Raw genomic sequence first — 23,731 nt, 5'->3', positions numbered from 1 at the left:
GAATGAACCATGATGTTGCAGATGTTACATATATCTGAAAGAGGCGTAGATGTTTCAGAACATAATCACTTATCAAAATGTTACTGTGTATGTGCATTATATGCTATTCGATTTCCAACCTGTGCTTGCACAAGTTACAGCTCCCCTTTTTTTTTTTTTTTTTAAAAGGAAAATTGTTGTAAATAGTTATTTGAAATAAAGAACTTCATTCTATATGGAAGACAGCATTCCTTTGGTGGCCATTAATAAAAGCTTTTTTTTTTTTTTTTTTAGTTGTTAGTTGATAGGCCTGAATTCACACTATTAAGAATAGGCAGACCCAGCCTTCTTTAGCAATAGGCACACTGGAGATAGATAAATAATCAACTCCTTTTTCACCAGGGTCATAAGGACCAAAAGTGTTATTATATTGCATCAGTATCGTAACACATGGAATCACAAGCAGAAATTTCATTGAAGCAGCACTGATGGTACATTTAAAACAATAACATCTGAGACCTGGTGCTATGGCCCTTCTTCGCTGCATATAATCTTGTTGGGCTAATTTGTCTGCGAGTGTACCTGGGTACAGCCTTCAGTGAAGGTTAGCCCATTTACATTGGCAGACCATTTACCCTGTTTATACCACCAGCAGCCTTCCCTGATAGCTACTGAGCTGTTCAGGTGTGAAATTGACAGCTGCGGATGGTGTCTGGAATTGTGAGGAAGATTAATTTTTTACCCCTGGGTAGAGTTGTTCCAATGGCAGAAAGGCCACTGGACAAGAGAGATTTGTAACTACAGCTTTAGGATAATTTCAGTCCAGGACCTGTACTAAGAGAAACAAACTGAAATATTACCTTAGTAAAAGTATGTGCAAACACAGCAAACAAATATATATTTTTATTAATTCTGTCTGATCATGTCTTCTTTTCCAAACAGCAGCAATAAAGTAGGTGAATCTACAGAGACACTCACAAAACAAGTTGTACGCAGAAATCAGTTCATTGTAATCATTCATAACTATTAGATGTAGCAAAGTGTAGGTGATCCATATAAATCCTCTTTCTCCACTCATTCTCTTCTGTGCTGAAGTGAACGAATCCAAAGTTGATGCATAGTGCAAATGAAGCAGCAGATATTAATGCAGTTTGCTTTCAGAGACAAGATAGCATCTGGTATGCACATTTGTTTAAGTATAAAGAGATGTAATAAGTAATGGTGTATTTTTTAATCTTACCCTAGACAGCTTCAAGAATGATTGCTTTTAATTTTCTGTCTGGCCTAGAACACAAACAATTGAAAAAACTGGGCAGGGTTAGTCTTGAGAAATGACACATTACGTTCAAATAAGGTAAAGGTTGTTATAAAGAGGACTGTGATCAATTGTTCGCCATGTCCACCTTAAGAAGAAATGGGCTTGATCTGTAGCAAGAGAGATTTTGGTTAGATATTAGGAAAACTTCTAACTATGAGGGTAGTGAAGTACTGGAATAGGTTACCAAGAGAGGTTACCAAGAGAGGTTGGACAAACACCTGTCGGGGTGGTCTAGGTTTACTTGATCCTGCCTCAGGGTAATGTCATCAAACTTGATGACTTCTTAAGGTCCCTTCCAGTCCTACATTTCTCAGCCCGTATACAGATAAATGGGTCAAATATATATAGTTGGCCCATTTATTCTCCCCAATTGCAAATCTAGAATCAAATGAAAAGTAGTGAAAACTTGAACCTTATTTGCCATTTGTGATCAGTCTTTCTTCTGTAATTCCAAATACTAGAACTTCAAATTCTTTCCCAGAGCAGTTCTGTTCAACTGGCACAGTTCTATAGTAGGAAGTGCATTAGGAACAGGGAAAGGTTGAAATAACTACAACTAAATTGTCCCCCTTTCTCTACAGTCAAGAAGATGCCTGACCCGGTGGAACCAGGGCAGTTCTACTGCACAAAGTAGGGAGAGGATCAGAGGATCTGTGACTGTCAGAATGAGAACTCATTAGCCATTCCCCACCACAAGAGATTACGGTAGCAGTTGCAGTTACTGTAGTCCTTGTTTGCACCAGCAGCCACAGAGCAATTCCAGCACTGCTCTTCACCTTAGCGAATTGCTTCCAGCACTGGCAAAGATAAACAACATGCACCCTGGCTTCTCACACTGGACACTGGGGCCTGGGCTTCAGTGACGCACTATGGTCCTCTTTGGCTTCTCAACAGATAACAATGGAAACAATGGCTGAATTCTTTTGACTGTGACCATCACTTCACAGTACTAAGTATTCCTGTGACCTCACTACTAATGAATTGGGTACGTATATTTAAGAGAAGTATTTCAACAAAGATACAAGTTAAAACTTTAGAACTCAAGGTGACAAATTCCCTGCGTCCTTATCTATGTCCTGAATTAAACAAAAATTTAATTACACACAGCTCAGTCCTGCTTCCTCTGAAATCAATGGGAGGCTAGCCATTGATTTCAGTGGTATCAGCAGAATATTCATATCCATAGTAATGCAACATCCTTCTCCAAAAACATTTTTTTCAGTTACAAATAGTTTCTCTAAATTTTTATATTTTCTCCAAATTTTTATCCTAAATCAGTACTTGCTTGCACATAACTGAGCTAACATTTGCAGAATAGCCCAGTCTTTCTTGATCTATGCCCTGCTGTAGAAGACAGTAAATACAACTGCCAGCACAGTATTCTGAATCTTCTCTTTCCTTCATGCCCATTTATTGGTGTTAATAATCACCAAGATTTCAACAACTGAGAGTTTTAGGCTACATGTATGGCGTGAGCAAGCAACCAATCTTGATTATTACATAGAAATGTCAATATTCCTCAAACTATGTTGTTGCAAAAATAAGCTGTGATAGCTTTCTATGGAGTCTGTATATAATGCATTTCAGGACAACATCTGCAGAGCAGTAGAACACTGATAAAGAAAGGAGATTACCTCTCATCTCATCTAAAATAAATGGGAGTGTCAGGACATCCACTGATGAAAAAGAATTCATTTGAAACCTGCCAGCACACAACAATACACAAAGCTTACTAGCAGGCAGATGTATACAGGTGTTCATTTAACTGCTGCCATTCAGACATTTCAGACACTGGTTATCAGTGATGTTCTTTTCTTTTAACCAATGCGACCAACATACTCTGAAAAGAGCCTTGGCTTTGTGTTACGAATTCGTTGCAATTTTCTGCAACTTGAAAAAATACAATGGTTTAAAGTAATAAAACGCAAAACAGATACTATATGATTCACTTGTGAGCAGATTTATTCTTCAAACATAAAATGGCACTCAGATTTGTCAAAAGGAAAAGCTTGTGGTTCTAATGCAGAATACAAGGACAAAATAACCGTGTCCCCAGTCTGCTAATGCTAGTAATATGAACTAGCACTCTTTACATATGGCCCACAAATATCCATGAATTTTTACAAAGCATCTAATACAAAGTTTTGTGCAGGACAATCAGAATGTGCCAGAAACCTACACATGACTGATACCTGTCTGAACAGGAAAGTAGGTCTTTTAAAAATTGGCCAAATTCTGAATTCACCTCTCCTGACTGCCATTATATTACCTCTACAGAATCTCCCCTGAAGCAGCCTGATGTGATACCCAATCTCCTTCACAAATACACAGCTGTAGGATTGAAGTCCGATCCTCAATTTTAAATGCTAAGAAAGAGAAAGAAGAAGTTCTGGAAATTAGTCATGTCTCAGCCCCCTCTTCCCATTCTGGAAACCAATCAGGTAATTGAAAGTTGTGAAGGTTTCTCCAAATTGTTTTCAATTTTGTCCTTGTGTGTCTCCAATTCTTTGTTATTTAAGTCAAACCAAATTTCCACTGAGATTGTGATAGTTCATCATCTGTCAAGTCCTGTGAAACCCTCTTCTCTTGTTTTATAAACTTAGTGCCACTCTAGAATCTCTTATTGTGTAAAATGATCAAAATTGTTCTCACTTTAGGTACAAATTTCAATATACTTGAAGCAGATGGATGCAAATGCAGAGACACAATCTTCCTTAAAAGTTCCACTGAATGTCACTGTAAAGCTGAAGCAATAATCCTCTTTTTCAGTCAACCAACCATGAAGATGAAGTTCCACTATGTGCTCCGCACACTCTTGAAATCTCATGGAAAGAGCAGTAACATCTAACATACTCAGACACCAGGGGCCTTGGATGATTGACCTGAGAAGTATTCTTATCTTTTCCTCTTTATTTTTGTTTAAGAAAAATGACAAAAAAAAAACCAACACACTTTTTTCAGTATTTTTAGATGGCATGTCCAATAACGTGGACACAGTGGCCCAGATTCTCAGCTGGTGAAAATCAGTGTTGCTCCATTGACTTGAGTGGAACAATACTACCTTATAGCTGATTGTTCTGTGGTTTTCTTTTCTCTTCAGATGAATGCATTTTTCCATGTTTGGTTGTTTGTACCTATTATCAGGTCATTTCAACCAACCGTTTTGCTTTAAAGTTCACATTGGTTTTCTTAGTTCTTTAATTTTTCTTCATCTCCTTTATTTGCAGCATACAGCAGTGGAACAGCAAGTTTAAATCTGTCTAGGTAAAGTGTCAATCACTTCTTTAAATTGCTCATTTTGTGCTCCATTGACAACAATGTACTTAGTATAAAAGAACGTTGCAACTTTTTTATCTTCATTTTTCTTGTTTTCATGGCATAATCACCTGCTCGTCTTTTTTTTTGGGGGGGGGGTGTGTGTGTGTGTGTGTGTGTGTGTGTGTGTGTTGAAGACAAATGGAGTCTGCTCCTGAATGAAGCTGATGTTTAAGTGTGGCTGAAAGGGGTATGTAAATGATAATGGGGGGTACATTTAATGACAACAATGGCTTAAAAATGTCTAACTTTCGGTATCAAACTCAAAGTTCTGCTCTTCTGTTTCACTAGGGAAGTATCATTCAGTGACACATTTGATCTTGAAGAATGTGAAGACACTGATTTTCTGCATCTTTTTAGATAATCACCAGTCCTTTCTATCTTGTTATTTAACTCTTGACAATCTTTACATTTTACCTCAGAAAATGAATGTTTGTAGTGATTCAGTTCTTTCTGTCACTTGATTCTCATAACTTTAGGTATGTTAAACGAGATAAATTTACAAACTAGTGTATGGAAATCCCTAAATTTTGATCACCCTTTTTGCAGTAACTGATTAGCAACTTTCACATTCACTACCATTAGCCTGAGAAAAAACCACTGTGGATTCATCGCTGTGAAGACTGAAAACAAGATGGTGAGATAGCTTTGCAAATACCCACAAGATCAGATGTCTCCCCTATTTTCCATAAGTTCCTAGATTCCAACCAACCAAGCCCCCTCCCAACAGTTTACAACTGCAGAAAAAATGTTTTGTAAAAAAAAAAAAAAAGGACACTGAAGTACACTTCACAATACACAGCTTCTGTGGATAATCAATGCATCTGCCTTGTTTCAACATTTAATCACAAGGACCGCTTATTGCTTCATATATTTCAGTACCACAAATGTCATCCCCTAAGACGTAATAAATACACTAATGGCCAGTTTGTGTCTGACCCAGTGCTGGTGAGCATGGGAGGATGAAGAGGACACAGACACCAGACAACAGCAGTCCCTACTCTCAAGATAGGAAGGAGTATTCTCTGCACTAACAGTGCACCCTATGGGTGTAAGCAGGCAGGGAGAAGCAGGCTCATGGCCTCATGTCTCTTCTCACCAGGCCATGGAGCTGGCTGTTGGCACATCAGGAAGCAGGCTGCCAACTATGCAAAGATACTGAAGCATGCAATGTCAAGCTCCTCAGTGCATTCCATAAATGACTGGGGGGAGGTTCACCCTTTTGACCCCAGTTGGCTATGCTGATTTTCTGTAATTTTAAGTCTTCATATGTGTGCGTACATGTACACATCACAAGCAAAGGCTTTGCTTGGACATAGTTGTATTTCATACCAGGTGAAGTAAGAAGCTCAGTCTTCAAATTATCCAAGTTTTGTCATTTGACATCATTAGATTGGGTACTAAGTGAGCTGCTAGAATATAGATGGAGTCAATCCACCCAAATCAATACACTGTTTTCGTTTGCAATGTTAGCTGCAAACCTTGGGAAGGAATGGCCTATTAAGAGTGGTTCAAGCAAGAAAGTAATATCTGGAAATAGAAAATTTAGCTTCTAACTTGGAACTGTCACAAATTCAGATCCAGATGCTAAACTTTAGAAAGGAAGGGTACAAGAGTGGCTCATGCTCTAGAAGTGATAAGGAAATCACAACAGTTAACTGTACCATTATCATATATCAATGCCATGCCAATAAGACATGGTACTGTGTTATTGCAATGACTGGCCACTATTTCCATTTGAGCACGCATCCTTAGTTAAACTATATGTTACAAGTGGTATCCTATTTCAGCCTGTTTGTTCATTTTTCTCATGGCAAAAGAATAATTTGTCTTCTGGGTCTTGAACTCTAGAATCTAAATTGCTGGACCTACTGCTAAATGGAAAGCCAATGACTGTTTTAGCAACTTTTATTTTATGGATGACAAAACTTTCTAATCAAAGCAACCAGCTTAAGCAGTGTCAAACGGCACACTGGGAAAATATCTAAAGATAAGAGAAGATGCAAACTGTACTGTGTGTTCAGCTCTGAACCACATACCCGTACAATTTTCAGTGAAGTCCTTACATGGGGCCTGATTCTCCACTTACTGACACAAGCAGTCTCATTAACTTTAATGAGATTGCTCATGTGTGTAAATACTCCTCTAAATGGGTAAGACATACAGGTCTTGGCCAAATGTGTACAATTCTGAATGCTTTAGAAACATTTTTACTCAAGCACAACTCCCATGGACTTCAATGAGTCTAAATTCAATATAAATTCTGCATAAGAAGATACTATCCAAATTTGGCCGATTAGTGAGATATAGTCATAGATACATTACAACCATCAGTTCCAATGGTTGTGAACCCTGCAAAAGGAATGGTAATCTTAACGGTTCTACTTAAACACAATAGGTTCTGAAAGCATCAGTTCCTTGTAAGACTTTGAAATAGAGTACAAACACAAAAGGTTATCCTTCATGAGAATATCTTACGATAGTTCACAGAATCCAAAACAATTTAACAGTGCTGCAAACTACGGTCTCTTCAGTCAGATTCAAACACAAGAAAGAATTTGATCGGACATTTAATATCAAGCAAAAGCAGATGCAATATCTGTGAAAATACTGCTGTCCAAAATCCAACGACTTCAAATACCTAGGATTAGATAAGATAAGTAAAGCAACCTTATAAAAGATACCAAGAGGCTTTTGGTTTTTTTAAAAAAATAAAATAGGTTAAATATTTAGGAGTCTCATAAGTCAGCAGTAAAATTAACTAGGCACTTTGCTGGTTAGCAATGGAAGGATATAAGAACAGGGATAATAGCCAAAAGAAGAACTGAATTCACAGAGTTTGAGCACTGCATTCTAAATTACTTGTACTAATGATCTAAGTCACACAACCCTGCAGGTAATTACTGGAGAAAACTAACATTTCCAAATCTATCCTCTCCTGATAATATTCCATAAGTAATCAAAACAAAACAAGTAACCCCAGATATTCATATGTGGGCAGGGTTGATGCCATACAACAACAGAAATTCAATGTCAGTGTTATATCTAGATTTCTGATAGAGAAAAATTACATTCAAACAATGCCAGAGATATGCCAGACAGTCCCAAAACAGCATGTAGCTGATCCAAAAGATTTATAAGATCAACGGTGTCAAATACTGCCTAAAAAGACGAGCTATAAAGAACAAGGCAATTTTTAATTCAAACCTCAGTAAATTCTGTATATTCTCTATGCTGTGTTGAGATGTGAAATTGCTCTTGTGGATCAGACATTGCTAAACAGGTTTGTCACTGGATACTAACTGCAGCAGATATGAAATGAACATAGAGACTGAATGATTGGTAAAAAGAAGCCTTCTCTGAGAGAGAACAACAAAAACCTCCTGATATTCTAAGTGAACGATCCCAGCAATCAAAAAAGCTTTTATGGTTGGCAAAAAGTATGGTCCCAGCGTAGGCAAGCTCTCCCTAGTCAACCCTGTGGGGAAGTAGCTCTAACATGTACACTGCAGGGTACATGCACGGATTTCACCTATATGTACAGGGTTTGATTCATCTTCACTAGTATGGAAGTGGTTGCAACTTGTAGTGTTTGGTCTAGGATGGTCAGCTAACGCCTGGTGAGGCAAGTAAGTGTATAGTTTACCACACTCTCCCAGGAACTCAGCTCCGGGAAGGGAGATTTAATTTGCATTCAGATTCCCTAGGATGCCCTGATGTCCTGGCCAAGACCAGTCCTTGGCAAGCACCGCCCAATCCTGGCCAGCAGTGGATGCCCCAGCAGAATGAGGGTTAAAGGCACCTTCTGGTGCTGTGACTCACATAGGGAAGATTTTCTTCCTCCAGGTTTGCGAGTCTGAGTTACTGCCAGAGAATGAATCTGGCCAAAAAAGTGCACCGAAGCCGTGGACAGATAATGCCTCAGATTGAACACAATGTTTTTGAGCTCATGGGCCTAATTCTCATCTCATCTAAGGGTAGCTCCACTGACTCCAATGGAGCCTTGCTGATTTACACCTACAGAAGAGCTTGTCCTACGTGTCTTTTTTGCCAACTACCACCTTTTCAATTTTATTAATTTAGGAACTGGAAATCTCTGCACATGGAACTTTTAATGAAATGTCATATTTTTTTAAATAAAATTCAGACACTTTTTGATAAAGTATTCAATCAATATTATGAAAAAGGGCCACTGATGAATTCTTTCCTGAGTGAATGATCCATCAGGACAGAAGCCTTTTGATATTGTGATAAATGTGAATTTCAAGCATTAAACAAACAAAATAAAATAAAAAATCCCTAACACAAAACCGGATATGGCCAAACAGGATTTATTGAAAAAGAAGTTCCATTGATTTTTGGCTCCCTCTCTAGTTTGTAAATAATTTGTGAACATGTCCTGTTAGCTGTGAATGCTTTCATCGTGTGTGTAAATGTTCACCATATATATTGTATGAATATATTAACATGTCAAACATATCTAGACGAGTGTTCTATCTGTACACCAATACTGATACAAAGAGGAGGAACACTGAGGAATTAGGGAAATGTAGAAGAAATCTGGATGACAAGTTGCTCTGCTAAATATCGTGGGCCCAATCATGCACCCACAGAAGGCAATAGCAAAGTTCCCATTGACTCAGTTGTGCAGGATCAGTGTAGAAGTGCCACCTGAAGTGGTTTTCAGGGGGCTAAAGCTCAGATCCTCAAAGGTATTTAAGCACCTAACTCCCACTTTATTTAAATACCTTTGAAGATCTGGGTCTAGCTATACAGGTCAGTAATTTTAGTTTATTTCACCACTGAAAACCTGGGCCAAATTCTGATCTGTTGGAGCTCATCTTATCCTAGTTTTCATTTGTGCATCTCAGAACCACCACATAATTTGGTATCTCTAGGGATCTGCTCAAAAGAAGCCCAGGACTCTAAGTGTAGGGTTAATCCAGTTCAAGAGCCATGTGGGGAAGCAGGCACAGTTCTGCTAATAATGGATGAAATTTATACTAGCTCGCAAGGCCTAGGCACCACTTACATCCCACTAGAGCCCCATTTTGAGGACATAAATGCCTTGTGCTGTCCCTCTACACACAGGGGAATGTCCCTCAGTAGATGTGTTCATTTAGCCAGCACCATTAGCTCCTAATTTTCATGAGTACTGTATTCTTACACTATTTTTGAAAAACAGAGTTTTTCTACATTTTTAAATATATTGATTTCAATTACAGAGAATACAAAGTATACAGTGCTCATTTTATATTTTTATTACAAAATATTTGCACTGTAAAAAAGAAAATATTTTTCAATTCGCCTCATACAAGTACTGTAGTGCAATCTGTTTATCATGAAAGTGCAACTTACAAATGTACATTTTTTTTAACATAGCACTCAAAAACAAAAGAGCATAAAACTTTAGAGCCTACAAGTCCATGCAGTGCTACTTCTTATTCAGTGAATCTCTAAGACAAACAAGTTTGCTTACATTTACAGGAGATAATGCTGCCTGCTTCTTATTTACAATGTCACCTGAAAGTGAGAGCAGGCATTCGCAAGCCAGGCACTGTTGTAGCTGCATTGCAAGGTAATTATGTGCCAGATATGCTAAACATGTGTATGCCTCTTCATGCTTGGACTTTATTTTTAAATCTTTTTTTTACAGGGGAAATATTTGTAATAAAAATAATAATATAAAGTGAGCACTGTACATTTTGTATTCTATGTTGTAATTAAAATCAGTATATTTAAAAATGTAGAAAGACATCCAAAATATTTATAGCAAATTTAAATTGCTATTCCATTATTGTTTAAAAATGCGATTAAAACTGCAACTAATCGCAACTGTTTTATTAATTTCACGATTAATTGAGATTTTTTTTTAATCGTTTGACAGCCGCAATCATTTAACTCAGTTAGAAAAAGCCCACAGTAATTGTCTGATCATATCTGGTATAAACTATTCTTGTAATAATGCCCAACGAAAAAAAACAAACAAAACCAAAATATAGCTAGTTTTCAAGGTACTCTAATGGCATTCAAAACATCTCTGAATTTAGCCTGCTTTGTAAGCCACAATTACTTCTTGGATGGAACATGCATTGCAAAACACACATTTATATAAATACTCAAAACTCTTGCAATCAATATGCAGCACAGATCTCTTGACTATAGCAGTCACATTATCTTCTATGGCACATGCCCGTTACCAAGGCAACCAGTATCCTTCAACCAACTCTATTATTATGGCTATTAGGGGCTTTTTAAATCTCTGGTGTCCAAGTCATCACTCAGAGCTAGTTTGTGTTGTTAACCCTCAAGTATAGATATAAGCAGAAAAGCAAAAAACACAGCAAACTCTGCTTCGCTGATGGATAAACAGTATTAGCAACCAGAGGTGGCATGGGAAATTAAATTCAATCAGCTAAGGGGAAGCACCTCTTATATAACAATCTTTATTAAGTCAGACAAATGTAGTGACAGTTCATTGAAGACATTCAATTCCAAAGATGAATCACTGTCTCAGTAAATCTGATGGTGGAGAATGGCTATGGTACAAATTATATGGAAGATAAAAATCTTTCTGCAAATCTGTTGCATTGCAATATTAATTTTTAATTACTGCAGATAGCAAATGTGCCTATTAAAAAGGATTGAAGTTATAAACATATCAACAGAATGAAGGAAGAAAATTATTTAGCTTTTACCTTTTCATGTTGTCTATTGAATGGGGAGAGTTTTGATGTGCTACTATCACATTTATTATCATTACAGTATAATCTGAATTTGGTTAATATAAATTGTCCCAGAATACTTTGGGAAAGCATTCTATATCAATAATTGCCCAGACTACTTTTTGTATATAAGCATTTCCACATCAAAGCATTCCTACAACCTCATTATGCTCTGTACAGCTTAATACAAAGTCTCTCTGAGCCACCAACCAGGGAATTTCAGGCAGAAAATAAGTAACCTAATTTATTAAAGCAACCCTTGCCAAATCATCCACTAAGTTTCTAGCTAGAAGACTTGGACTACATGCTGGGTTGGGGGGGATGATACTTTGAAGGCAGTGGTTTTGTGGGCTCTATGAAAAACCAAGATGCCCTCTTTACACTAGGAAATTTACATATTGCAGAGAAAAAGGTTTCTGAGGTTGTGCAGAATATGACTGACACCTACCTACTCTTAAACTGCTCAGCACAGTTTCAGAAACTGTGGTTACACTGAAACAGTTCTGAACACAATTTGTCCTTGACTATGCTGGCCACATTTAGCACCAGTTGTCAGCAACAAGCAAATTGCCTACTGTAGGCCACAGAGTTAGGCTGCAGAGAACAAGAATCTCATTGAGATGAATGGAACCACTCCACACCTCTCCCAAGACCTACCCCCTTCTATAGGGCCAGGGTGGTTTCAGTGTGAGGAGAGGGTGGGGACAGGATTGTAGGAGCTCATGCTCACTTATTGTAGCCTGTGGAGCCCAGCTCCATATGGGCTCCCCATGCATTTCTCAAGTAGCAGCTGGGTAGTAGCTCCACGCCTGCAATGTGGTCTATTGTGCGTTCAGGTTGGAGTTACGATTTAGACTTCAAGCAGTTCACAACTGCCTACTGTTAAACAATGAGAAAAGTCAACAGAAAAATCACTTCATTTGTTCACTAACAACATTAACGCCATATATTTGTGACCCAATTATCAGTCATACTTCAGCCTGGCCTTTCTCTCTGCCTATATTTTTTGTGCCTGCAGTTAACAGGTGACAATCTACCGCTCAGTCTGCTAAGCACCCACTTTCAGGCACAAATCTGGTACTTAGCTGGCCAAATGCCAGGTATGCGGCAACAATTAACTACAGGCACAATTTCTGCATTGTCAAAGAAGTGAGCCATATATACTTAAAGCGTATCTTTATAGTTTATGCTGAAAGCTCCTTCAGTTTTAGGGTCCAATTCCAAACTCCTTAATTCATACAAAACTCCTAGTGAAATCTATGGGCCAAAGCTTGCTCTTAAGTTATACTGATATAGTCTAAACATAATTTAGCCTGAAGTAAGAATTTAGGGCCATATGGTGCCTGGCCCTTACATAATTGAACCACAAGAGGCAGAGGGTATGAAAAGCTTTCCCAATCACCCCTATGCAGCCAATGTAAGAGCTAGGCAAAATTCCAGGCTCTGTGCCCATGGGGATACACTGAATGTGCCATAGCTGTGCCGCTGGGGGAGCAAGATATCGCTATGGGAATGGGGAAGAGGTGGGAGATAGCCTGGTCTTTCCCTCCCTCATATGCACCACTCAGTTAGTTCATGGCTGACCACACAAAGGGGAATAATCTGCATCCCATAAAGAGACATCATAATGACAGCACAGGCTTTGTGTGTTCAGAAGTGCCCCAAAGAAGAATGGCTCACTAGTCATCCTTTACTGTGGGGTGAGTGCACTCTGAACAGTCAAGCCCTTAAGAATTCATAAAGACTGATATCAGACATTTAAAACATTAAAATGTCTAAAAACATTCATCGCTTTATTATTTTGTTGTTTATTTTAATAAAGACAGATGAATTAACCGTGGCTTGATATACTATATAAATTAAACATCATTAACAGTATTAATACTAAACAAAATTAGGATTCAGAATATCTTAACCTTTTGCACTCTACTAAAAAGGAGGAACATATCAAATGATTAAAAGACATCTTATTTGAGGGTCCATCCCCCCTCCCATCCCTCTAGTTATATAAACAAATAATTTAAATAATAAAATGTACATTTTAGTTTCTGGATGTTTCTGGATTATAAATATTTTCCCCAGCTGTATATTCATCAAAGCTACCCCCTCAGGTCATTTGAAATTATTTAAATTATAATTAAAAGCATTCATCTGATCTTATCTACCACTGACTGCTGTTTATAACATTTACTCATACACAAGGCTGCAAAGCCTCTGTATGTTTTCAGTTGTGTCTGTGCTAATCATCAGTGCAATAGTAGGAATCTATGCAACTCTGCCTTGCTGAATGCCTCCTTAGGCTTTCATTGGCCTTTAAAGAAATTCAGGAAAAGAGAAACACACCACACAGTGCTCCCTTGCTGTTGATTGAAGATGGAGGCCATGTTTTTAATCCTAAAATGTTTACAATATCCAAGGTTAGAGTCTCAACTTCACTATACCATTAGTCACCTGGTGGGAAAATGGGTTTATAGTAGTGAGAAATTAAAGACATACTAGATAGATACCATACCCTTGTAAAGAGCATATCAGTTATGAGATTGATGCTATACCTCATTTTAGCTAGAAAAATCTAGTTAGATAATTAACAGTCTCAAGATTCTGATTGGTCAGGATATCTTAATACACCTCTATGATCCACAAATGATCAGTTCTGAATTCTAAAGACACTTAAATTGCAATAGAAATATCATAATTCCACACACCACACAAAAACGACACTTTTACGTGGCATAAATGCAGAATACATGTATCTAAAAAAAGGTTTACATCTTAGAGGTCAGTCATGCCTATTTTATTTAAACAAGAGATATGTGTAAGTCAATGGGACTTTTGCTTACATAAGTAATGCAGGATCAGCCCTCGTGATAGAGAACCTTATGATATTTCTGTTTTCTCCCGTAAAAGCCACTAAGAGATGGAACGTCACAAACATACACTACTTGTGTGAAACGGTATGTTCACTTTTTAAAATTAAACTTCCCAAGCAAATAGGTTTCTGACCTGTACTCTTGACTCTGTTTGAATATTCAACCATTCAGAAGAGGCTTTTCCACCTTTTTACTGTGCTCTATTTTATTTTTGTCACATTATTTTAGGGAGATATACAATTAACTAAAATAGTTAAATATATAAACCGGGCAGACACTGCAAAGGCAAAATACTCCAATATCAAAATCAAATTAATATTTTTATTTTTTTTTAAAACATCCCCCCTCCCCCCGCCAACATATTATTATTATATCTACTGTTTTTGACCAGTGGTGTAAAAAAGAAAGGTAAAACTTGATCAGATTTCCCCATATTTTAAATTAAATGTTTTCACAAAATAGAATAATCAAAATCATATAGTTTAAAAGTACAGATTTGAGGCTTGATTTGATTTATGGTATATCTTTAGATCTGATGGATCATTCAGATTTGTAAACAATTTTTAAACAAGGATCATTCTAAAGCCTAGGTTACAGTGAGGCTTCAGCAACAAGAGTGTGAAGGTTATAAACAAATACCTGGATTTCTTATTAATAAAATTCTGAGAGTAAAATTTAAACATTTATTCACAATTTGAAATGACTAAAAATACCCTGCAGTATTTTTAATTCATTGTCCAACAATGGATATTCTTTCTGAGAAGTGATTCGGTGCCTGAAAATGGTTTTAGAATAATAAACACGGAAATGAGTCTCTTGCTTATTGAGATTTAAATCTTAAAAGTTAGATTCAGATGTAGGCCTTGAAAATCTATGTAGTGGATAATGCCCACTTCAAGTCAGGTAGAAATATAGTTTTGATTTATTTACTCTGTATTTCCATGAACAATCGTTGCACATCTGGGTTTCTTAAGAGCAAGGCAAATATTCCACTTACAAAATGCTGAAGTGAATACTGTAAATGGTTTAGTAGACAGTGTACAACATTTGTGTTTTACCATAGGATCTACACCTTCTATGCATCCCAGGTTTCCAAATGAATATACATTTGGCAGGTTTTGTATTGCAGAGCTATGAGTGAACTAATATGAAAGCAGAATTATAGCTAAAACCTGCAGAATCTCTTCATGTTAAAACCTGATCACACTGGCAGTGCTGTGCAACTTAAAGAAAATGGAACAGAAACATAAAGAAATCAGAATGTAAATTGTCTGACTACATTTCGATTTAGCCCAGGGTAACAAACCCAAGTATTACCACTAAAGCTAATAAAGTTATACCGGTGTAACTGAGCAGTATTTAGTCCCTGGTTTGCAGATTACACAATTGCCGTCAGTAACCTCATTTTCACAAACTTGTATATTTGCCTCTTTTTAAGTAATTGTTAAAATCATTACAAATTAATTTTGCATACCCACAAAAATTTCCTACAAAATACTAGTGGTTTTTTTGCAATCTCACACTTTTTATTGTTAACAAAACTATTTACAAATCTATGTTTGAACTTCCTTGTACTTTTCAATTTGTGGGGGAAAAAATCCTAAAATACATTTTTAAAATGATGTTCAGCACCAGTAGATCTAGGGCCAAATCCTGAAAGAAAACTTTTACAGAAGTTAACAGAAGTTTTGCATCAATAAAGCAAGTTGATTTGGTCTCTAATCTAAGGAGATATCATAACTTTTGATTTATGTGAAAGAAATACACTTCTAAAGTATGGCTATGAATTTTGTTCCTACAAAGGGAACCAATAAAAACAGCTTGAAGAAGTCCCATGTTCTATGATGAATTCCTTTCGAGTAAACATGGAAAAATACTGAAAGGTGTTTCATGAATAGTACTCATGAATCAGTGTCTAAATTTATTCTGATTTAGAGCCTAAAACAAAAATGAAAAACCAAACATAAGATTTGCTGTCTATTCATAGCCTTTGATATGCTTTAGAGAGCAAGTACAACAGAATATTTCAGTCACTATACAGTTTTTACTTTTGAAATGTATTAATTTAGGTTTTTAACTATCAAACACTAGCATAGGTACAGTAATAGTTGATTTGCATGAAGTTCTGCTTTACATCCTTTTGGATTTTTACATATTGTAATTCAAAAACTGCACATCATCTACTAACATTACATCAATACAATGACAAAATATTACTGCCTCATTTTTATTTTCTTAAACAAATGCCACAACTGACCTTGTTTTTCCAAAATGAATTCTGTCACAGTAATGAAAATATTCATTGTCCTTCTCTGTTTAGCCAAGTGTGTGCGGTCATTTCATGTTCAAGACGGTCATCATTACAGTAACAGACATCATGCTTTGAGATCCTTTCTAGTAGTAAGCTTTCAGAAAAGGTTCTGAAGTGGTTGGTTTTCCATATTTTATATAACCAAATATGTCCCTGCATTACAGCACAACCATGTAAATGTCATTGGTGATCATCTAAAATTCAGTCAGAAGGCATAGACGTTTCACAAAGTCCAAACCCATCTTTTGTTTTCAATGTGCAATGCAGGTACGAGCTAGAAGGTTCACAGTATGTGGCAAATCTTGAGAGGAATGCAAAAAGAAATTGCCATGGAATATTATTAAATCAAGATTCTCTCTAGCAATACGGTTCTATTGCTGGTTCCTACTTCAGTCATTCCAGAATAAGTTTACAGCTCATGAAAATTTGTCACAGCATGCAAGATAGGTACAGACAGGCTTATGAGATTTATTTAGAAATGTAACTGGCACCAATAACTTGTGGGTGCCTAACATTTATAGATTCATTATAAATCAACCTTCCACTTGTTAACAATCCCCACGCCCAATCACTACTCAGCTATTCCTAATACAACCATCTTAACACTAGTGAACTACAGAAGTTGACAGGCCTGCTGATGTAACATTTCTCTGTCTTAAGTAACTAGGTTGCTCTCACTAATTCAACTCAACACCAACTCTTGCATTCAGATTAGCCTGTCCATGGTTATTAAGTCATTGACTTCTTCTGAAATGTGGTTCCAGCAAGCCATGATATTCACCAAACTTGGTGGCTGTCTTTCAGAATCAAAGATGAGAGCAGTAACTACAATCACCAGGATGGTCAGTATAAGAGGTGGGCTTCATTCTTTAACTCCTTCCAAACCCAGATAAAGATCCTACAGCAACTCAATGAAGTTAAACATTAAGACAACCTCTTTTTCCTATCTTTTGTCATACCCTATACTTGTTTAAAGAGAGATAAGGAGGAATTAAACACGCACACGCACACACACACAAAACCTGCTAAGTTTATTAAGAACAGTTCACTTAAGAATGCTGGTAGCTCTATCTCAGAATTATTTCATATTTACCTTATACAATTAGTGATTGAGATAAAAGTTTGTACATAATCAACTGCATATGATTTATCATATAGTTCTAGAATTCTATAAGTAATTATAGATCTATGCAAAAATACCCAAGCAACTCTATAAATGAGCAGCCTACCCCGGCCATCATTCACATGATAGGTCTTTCCTTTTAAAACCCTTGCTTTAGTGAGATACATGATACCAAAATATTATACTGAAAAATTAAAAATTATACCAGATTACTTTATAAAAACTATGAAATTTTATAAGGATTTAAATTAAAGAACAATTCCATTATAAAAGAGATTTACTATAATCAGAATTACAAATGTTCACACAGTAATTCACTGAAAGTTTAGGATTGTTGCTCTGCTTCTCTGTAAACGGAGTTTCATTATGTCTAAACTAATGATAGGAGAATTCTGCTGTATTAATACAACATCAGAGTTTCAACTGTTTTAATGAATTAGTATTTATAGCTATCAACACAGAAAACTAACGTCGTACTTATCAGTTCACACCCAGTTACAGTTATGGCTAATATTTTGGTTTGATTGGTAGTTTCAAGGAGGGAGGAGGGGCAGGGAAAGCTTTCAAAAAAACATTTGTGCTTAATGATCAACATTTGCCAACCTGGGTCCCTAAACTTAGGTTTCCAAATAAAAATGACCTGATATTCAGAAATGCTAAACTTCCACAAATCCAAGTGAAGTCAGTGTAAACTGCATATGCTCAGCACCTTTGAAAATCAACTCACCTTTATTTAGGTGCCTTTAGCAGCACCAGATTTGAAAATATTGACCAATGTCTCCATTTCTAGATACACTCTCTCCATTTGAAGTTTAATCATCTAAATCCTTTAATTCTAGGAGATCAGGATCAGTCCACTGCCTCTTCATGTCCCACCTTGGCTTCCAAAAAGAAATGTCTTTTTTACTGGAACTCAGTGTTATTCACTGGAATTCACCCTGCAGGCCAAGCAATCCCTTGAAGGGAAGGGGGAATTTTAATACAGGCATATCAAATCTCATTACTGTTCTTTTATGACAATCAATCAAATGGAAGGATGTGATGATGTCATTATGACATAATTTATTTAGGAATTAAAAATTCATCGCCTCTTCCCAACTGAATCTGTCCAACAGAGAACTAAGAAAGCACTGGAAGAGGTTATGAACTGGTCCATTAACTGTAGGATTAACTAATTTCCTTCAATTGTGAGGTCCTGAAAAACAAGGCATGTGATAGCTTAATTCTACCTGTTGTTTCAAATAACAACTATTTTTTTCCTGCACCTTATGTCAATCTAGGTGCTTTCTTATTAGCCATTTGAGGGGAGAAAAAGTAACATACTTGGTCATTTTCTGGTATTTTCTTTTGTTTTTTGGCAATTGCCAAAATCTAATGACCCCAAATCTTTTTTCTACAGGTAAGTGGCAGCTGCCTCTAAGAAAAAAGCTCATGAGCTCTATAAAGCTTCTTTTTAAAAAAAAGAAAAAAAAAGAACAAAAAAAAAAACCTTTATTGGAAAAAACCCAACAACCAATAATCTCATACTTCTGAGCAGCCCTAAATCAAACAGCAGAAAAGTAGAAATTATGCTAGCCATATTCAATCCAATAAAATAAACTAGAAACATCCATTTTACAAGGTTCTGATATCTGTAGGAATTCTAAGACGCTTCCTTCTCCCTTAAAAGAAAAAAACCTTTGCGCTTGAAAAAGAAATTTGTCATGCTATTTCTGGGCATCTGAAAAGGGTTAGATGCCCGGAATCTATGCCTGACCTGATTTTCTTTAAAGTTTACTCATCACTGTCCAGAATATAGATTTAAATAAGTTCAAATGCAGCTAAAGAAAGAAGATAAGTGAATTGAAATTACAACTCTTAAAAACACATTAACACGCTATAAACATGATACTAAGCTATTTCTATGTTTTCAAATCTATGTTGTGTGTTTTAACTCTAGATCAAAACTGAAAATCAAGTTGATTTAAAACATTTTATCCTCTGCAAAAAATACTTTTATTTAAGACAGAGAAAATTTAATGTTTGCTTATCTAGAGTTTCATTGGATGAGGGTTGCATGTTTTCCAGAAACAAATGATTCCATTAATATCCAAAGAACACTCAACTTACTCTTGAAAACCTCTGCTCTTCATTCTCATTCAATGAATTTCTTTATAAAACTGTGCTTGTTAAACTGATCTAAACAATGACTGTTCATTTTTTTTAAAAAGAAATGAAATATTATAGTTTGCCTATTTTTGTCCAAGAACTGTTACATACATAACAAAGGACAATCAATATGCAAGTAACATTTAACATATCAGAAAACATCCTTATAGATATAAAATCTTTTTTTTTTTTTAAATCTGATTTCCAGCACTTTCATTATACATATTAGTAACTGACACACTTCACTCTTTACAAACATTAACACCATCAGTTGAAGTTCATGAACATATTCTGAATGAATAATTTCTCTTTAAAATCCAGATGGACTATTCTTTGTCAACCGGAGCCATTCCCATAGCATATCATTTGAAATTTGTGTCCTCACATAACATTTTTCACATCCCAATGCATTATTTAAAGAAACGTATCCAAATCACCAATATTTATGCCTCCAACACGGTCTCACCATCCTTTCTCAAATAATAAGGAAACAACTCAAACAAAAATAAAAAGATGATAAAGAGTGTCTGAACCATCAATATCTATTTTTTGTGATCAGGTGACCTATCAAGTTCATTAAATAAAAGTGATGTAAACTATAACTCTTTAGTGTAAGAGTCTGATATTATTTTCATTATTCAAGTTACGTTTGTTTCATGTTGACAATTTTTTGATCTCTTCAGACTGCCTACTTCAATAGAACAGAAAGATTTCAAGTTAACAAGAAGTCAGTGTTTAGCTTAGTGAACAACAAAATGTGGAACAGAGAGAACTGATTCAATTCTTGCTAGGGGCTTAAGAATGCATATACCTAACTACGTTTCTGCAATCCAAACTGTACAGGTAAAATCAGGTTAAACTGGAGTTAAATACCTTCAAGCAGTCACCCTCTGGGGAGAAATCTGGGAACAGTAATGACTTGACACTGACATTAGGCAAATTCCTGTTCAATGACCTTCGTTACCAAAGCTCTTGGCTTCTAGGAGCATCTCAAGCATTCTGTGTCACTGTTGATAACATTGTGGGGGGGGAAACAACATGACAGGGTGCAAACAGGAAGAAAATTGGAAATGTTCAACAATCAGCTCAGCAAGAAGACAAATCTATGTGTTAGGCTGATATGCAGAAATGTTAATAGGTTGCTTTACGTACACATAATAAAAAAATTGTGTGCGCGGAGCAAAGGTAGTTGTTAATTCTAAATCTATAGTCTGGTCATTTAAATGAGGGAATCGTTCCCTAAGATTTATATCTAAGATGAAAGCTACCAACAGGATCACACAGTTTCAATTCCGCCTTAGTTGCCTTGAGTTTATAGTCATCAAGAATCTTAGATTCTGTTTTTGCAACTGTCCACAATTTGATATTGTTGCATACAAGCCTCTCTCTCTAAAATGTAGCTACCTAGATTAACATTATAAATGTTATTTATAGATGGGAATAGAAACTGATCTTGATCTTTAGTTCACACCTAGAAAATCCTAAATGTTAGTCAAAGCCATTTTTTTGCACCTCACAAAGCCTTAAAATCGCTTATTAACCACACTTCTAGAAAAATCTCGCCCTTTATACTCTAGGCTGTGTGTGTTTTCAAAAATTCTGCATTTCAAAACCACACAAGCAAACACAAACACATCCTCCCCATAACGTGCTCTGCAGAAACTTCAGGGAAGTGTCACATACGCAGTGATCTTTGTCAAGACGTGCTGAGACAGAGCTGGCCTTAGCAGAGACTGACGAGGGAGAGCTGGGCAGGGGCAGGGGCAGAGGCAGGACGGGGAGATTCCACAGGTAGACAGACGCTGCGTTTCATGGCAGCACCGAGCACCAAGGAGGGGATCGTTGGAGGTTTGGTGTCACTAGAGAGAGCCAGAGTGTAACGGACCCAACCGACACTTTGCCGGCCACTGGCCCCCTCTAGCCCCACAGCCCGGGACGGCTCTGTGCTCAGACACCGCCCAGACACCTCTCTCGGCCGGGCGGCTCCTGCTGGGGAGGAACTCGGGGAGCGGCACGCACTTACCTGCCGGGCTCCGGAGGAGGATGCCGCCGCTGATGCCGCCGCCGCTGGCGGATCTGCCGGAGCTGGCCCGCGCTGCTCTGCCCGCCCGCTAGTAATGCTCATGGAAAGCTCGGCCCGGCCGGCTGCTCAGTGGCTGCGCGCTGCAGACTCCGGGCTCTGGCTCTGGCTCGCCCTCCCCGCGCGGTGCAGGCAGCACGCGCGAGCCCACCCGGAGGAGGGGAGCCGGGCTGAGCGGCCCCGCCCCCACCGGCTGGGTCCTACACCTGGGGGGGCGGACACCGGCCCCCGTCACTGCACGCGGACGCCCGCAGCCCGCCTCCCCGGGGGTGGCAGCGCAGCAGGGGCCGGCCCGGCCCGGCCCGGCGAGGGTCTCTGGGGCAGCATCCACAGCCCGGCCTCGCGGGGGCCCTGCCCCAGGCTCTGGGCGCGCGCCCCAGGGCAGCTGGCTCCGGCCCCGCAGCAGAAGCAGCGAGCACGGCTGGGGCAGGGGCTGCGGGCAGAGGTGGGAAGGAGCCTCAGGTGCTGCAGATTCGCGTCAGCTGCCAAGGGCCGAGGCGGCGCAGCTTGTCCTGGGCGGAGGAGCTCGGGGGCTGTTCGGAGCGGAGCAGGGAGGCGAGGGGCCAAAGGAGCAGCGGGTGGGGGGCGAGGGGCCACCCTGGGCTGCAGGGGGGAGCCGCAGGTGAGCCGAGCCGAGCCAGGACTCTGGAGCCGGTGGCAGCTCTGGGGCGCAGCCTGGGGGCCCGGGGAAAGGCTCTGCGGTGGGTGGAGAGCGGTCACCCTCTGCACTGCTGGTCAGCCTTGGGAGCAGAGGGATTTGCTGTCTGAGAAGCAGCCCTGGAAGGGTGGGTGGTAGCCTGGGGTTTGTACCTGCTGTAGGTATCCAGGTCCAGCTCGCTGCAGGGTCTTGATCACAGCAAGCCTGGAGCAACCACCTTTTCCAGGGCATCTGTCTAGTATAGCCCCAAGAGTTCAGCGGATCCTCACTGCTTCCTTCGCCAGCGTCCTCGAGAGCAGGGGGAAGGGCCTTCCCCACTACCTCCAGACCTTCCACCAGGGAAACTTCCTGCTACTCCTGGAGCCCAAACTGAAGTTGTTGGTTTTTGGATGGAATTAACAAAACAAAACAAAACAAAACAGCATTATTCCTGCTCTTCTACGCTCCTGGGATCAAGTTAGTCCCCACCCAGAAGGCTTTCATGCAGAGAGCTGTTCAGCAAATGATTTTTCCAGCTCATGAAAATTTCCTAATTTCAAAAATTTTCCCCATCCCACATTTGGACAAAAAATTGAAATCTTGGAAACTTTCACACACACTTTTTTTAAAATGGTTTTGGTCAATTCAAACATTGTTTCAAAAAAATCAAATTGTTCAGCTGAGATCTCTATTTTTTGTTACTATAGTTAACTTACATTTCTAAATGAAAGGTTGGTCCAAACCACACAACCAGAATTTTTCATTTAAAAGAACAGTGAAGATAAGACATCACCACAATTTAGAAACTTCTTTCCAAACGTTTAGTTGAAAAATTACTCCAAACTGACCATTTTTCACAAAAAGTTTGTTTCAACCACTCAGCATTTTCCAATTAAAAATGTTGCATTGAAAAATTTCCAAACAACTCTGTTTGGAAGGCGCATGAACCAATAAATGCATAAATGGTGATAAGTTGCTCATGTAGTACCTGACTGTATCAAAACACATTCTTTCTTGTAAAAAATGTCTTACTTAAAAGCCAAATGTTTTCTCACATAACCATTTCACAAACTACAGTTAGACTGTAGCTATTTGTGATAAGTGGCAACATCTGGGGGGGAGGCGGGCAACTTGTTGGTGTTGACTCCCCAAGGGTCCATTTGAAATGAGTGGAGCATAGCAACTAGTAATAGGATTTCAGCAAGACAATTTGAGGACATCTATC

The 23,731-nt window shown here is 38.3% G+C and overlaps 1 protein-coding gene across 2 annotated transcripts in view; it reads right to left on the bottom strand.

The window, feature by feature from the left end:
* The window catches only part of SLC6A1 (solute carrier family 6 member 1), a 104,096-nt gene extending 81,260 nt beyond the window's left edge, over positions 1-22,836 (bottom strand). Inside the window, exon 1 of one of the 2 annotated variants that reach the window (XM_067568046.1) lies at positions 22,680-22,836. The gene's annotated coding sequence lies outside the window, so the exon portion shown is untranslated. Of the gene's footprint in view, positions 1-21,812; positions 21,939-22,679 lie in introns of those variants that run through there. The other variant, XM_067568047.1, reaches the window with a different exon arrangement.
* Between the last annotated feature and the right edge of the window lie 895 nt (positions 22,837-23,731).

The sequence above is a fragment of the Emydura macquarii genome, unplaced genomic scaffold, assembly GCF_026122565.2.
Source record: "Emydura macquarii macquarii isolate MOO-44397 ecotype Brisbane River unplaced genomic scaffold, CSIRO-AGI_Emac_v2 contig_2846, whole genome shotgun sequence".
Taxonomy (NCBI): Eukaryota; Metazoa; Chordata; order Testudines; family Chelidae; genus Emydura; species Emydura macquarii.
Note: the sequence above shows the minus strand (reverse complement) of the source record. Positions and strands in the feature narration are given on the sequence as shown.